This window comes from Vidua macroura, chromosome 12, assembly GCF_024509145.1.
Source record: "Vidua macroura isolate BioBank_ID:100142 chromosome 12, ASM2450914v1, whole genome shotgun sequence".
NCBI lineage: Eukaryota > Metazoa > Chordata > Aves > Passeriformes > Viduidae > Vidua > Vidua macroura.
In genome coordinates this window covers 259,746-262,246 of record NC_071582.1, presented here as the reverse complement: position 1 = coordinate 262,246, position 2,501 = coordinate 259,746, and the positions used below count along the sequence as shown (strand labels likewise).

The 2,501-nt window shown below is 44.2% G+C and overlaps 1 long non-coding RNA gene across 1 annotated transcript; it reads left to right on the top strand.

The window, feature by feature from the left end:
- Positions 1-308: 308 nt before the first annotated feature.
- LOC128813414 (uncharacterized) lies at positions 309-1,543 on the top strand. The gene is made up of 3 exons (XR_008439036.1): positions 309-435; positions 518-847; positions 1,479-1,543. It is a non-coding gene; the product is annotated as an uncharacterized LOC128813414 (long non-coding RNA).
- The last annotated feature ends 958 nt before the right edge of the window (positions 1,544-2,501 follow it).

Here is a 2,501-nt window from a genome sequence, read left to right as displayed (position 1 = left end):
TCGTCCGTGCTTGTGGATTGGGAGCGCTGTCCTCCTCCACCATGCCAGCTTTTTCTCTTTACAGAGGAGCACGTGTACATAAGGGTAAAGAGATTCCTTCTGTCACACCGGTGTTTGGACCTGAGGAAGGTACCGGGCTTTCTCCAGCTTTTCTACAGTTTTGATTTTGAGGTAAGAGTCCCATTTTAGGTACCCAGTAATTCTTCAGAAATGTATTAGAAACAGCCGCAAAAATACAATGAAACCTCATTCTCCCACAGGTAGTTAATTAGAAGCGTCTTTCTTCTGTTTCATATAGGAATTCAAAATGTTATTTCTGTGAGGTTTTTGTTGTCTTCTTAATACTAACGCACAATGAGTTGTGCTGCGTATGCTCTGTGAGCACAAGAAAAGAATGTTCTGCCCCGGCTAGCTACAATTCCTCTTTGAGTTTAGGTTAGTAACTTGGAGTTCAACTGAAGTATTTTAGAAACAGCAACTTCTAAAATTCCATTTCCACTGCATGTTTGGGCTGCAGACTGACTGTTCCCAATGGATGTTAGCGATTAAATTTGATAGGAATGGAAAATTGAGAAGTCCAGAACAAGCTGTGGTAATTCCTGAGCTGGCACTCAGAGGGAACCGGGGTTTTGTGCTCTTAGGAGCATGTATCCTTTGGAAATGTCTGAATGTCTGACGGTGGTATTTTTCTTTATGGCTTCCAGTACAAAACAGCACGAGTGGATCCTCAGATTTCTTGGGGAAGGGCTGCGTGACAAACATTGCTGTGAGCTCTATGTCTACCAGAGGATTTTCCAGGTCATTCTTGCCTTTTTCAGCAGTCCTTTGTTGTGACCAGGGCTCCCAGGTAAGAATTTAAAAAGAACAGTTCCCAAATACCCCAAACCACAAAAGCTTGTATTGGCCTCGAGATCTCAAGTACCAAACAGAAAGGAATAGCTGATTCTGCCTTGGTCCTCTTGAAAATCTGTTCCTTGTTGGTTTTGTGGATTTGTGGAGGGAGAAATAATTTTGCTTGTGTCTAAACCAGTCCCATCCTTATCCCCTGAAACTGGGACCGGTTCCTGCCGTCGTGGAGCCTCACGGGGGTGCCGTGGTTTTGCTCCTGCAGTCGGGGCCTTTTCTTTTTGGGGTCTCTATTTCCCCAGCCAGCACGTTTGTCACCTGCACAGTGCTTCGGCAGGAGGGAACCTCGCCTGCCGGGAGCTCTCGGGTTTGGGAGCATCCACCCTGAGGATTTCAGGTATCAAAACCTCGGACAAAAAGAGAAAATTGTCTTGCTACCTGAATACTTCTTGTAAGAGCAGCACCTGTGGTGCGAAGCGTTGAAGGGAGAATGTCTTTCCTTCTCTGGAGTTGCTGAGAACAGGCGGTGTTCGTTTTAGCTGGAAGTTGATGGGGTACCAGCCAAATTGCTCATTTTATTTTAGATAATCAGATCTTGGCTGTAAAAGAACAAGTTGCATTTTCTGTTTCAGCGTCGTATTCTGGAGATATGACAGAGTGCTGCCCGTGTCACCTCTAGAGCTGCCCATGAGCTGATAGAGGATCACAGCCTCCTCTCGGGGGTCCTGCACGGCTTAGAGAAAAGGTAACCAGGGAAGTACGGGAGAAATGGGGACAATTTCCTGTCCACGGCTGAAGAATGACGTGGCTGAGGATGAAAGCAAGGGGGACAGACCTGGAGACGGGGGCACCCCGAGGGCTGCACTGGCAGAACTTGCTGAACTCTGAGGTGTCCCTTGTGTTTTTGAGAAGAGAATCAAGAGGCTTTCAGGTGGTGGTGGGAGGGACGATGGTGGGGGGGCTGTGTGATTTGGGAATCACTTCCTTGACAAAGCAAAAGGACACCTTGTGCTGGTGTCTTTAGCTTTTAAATTTCAAGCAGCCTCAGTTCCCATCCTGTCACAGGACCTGCTGCACAGGAAGTGGCACAGTAATGGATTTGAGCTGTCTCTAGAACGTTATTTCTCCTCCCCTTGCCTCTCCCTGACAAAAAAAAAAATCTCTTCTGCAAGCACAGAGTGCCCTGACAGGTTCAGGCAAGTGCACCAAAAGTGCCCTAGAATATGGTCCCCCGTAGGAGATGGATCAGCTGCTGGTGAGGATCTGCCTTTCAAATGTGGTTTTCTTTTTTTTTTTTTTTTTTTTTTCTGTTTTATTTTGTTTTTCAGGTTTCTGGAGAACAAGGTGATAAATAAAATTATTTCCTTACTCCATCCTCTATGGCTAATAAATTTAGGAGACAAGAGAGAAAACAGGAATCGGTCCCAGATGCTGCTGTTGAGATGGATATATGATCTATCTATCTATCTGTAGATAGATAGATGTATATACGTATATCTGTGTAGTGATAATAATGGGATTTTTTATGATACGTTGCTTCACCGTTTTATATTTTTAATAAAGTGTGATTTTAAGGTATTAGTTATGATATTTTATTATAGTTATTGGCTAAACTAAGATTTTCTTGTATTTTATTGGTATCAAGTAATTAATGT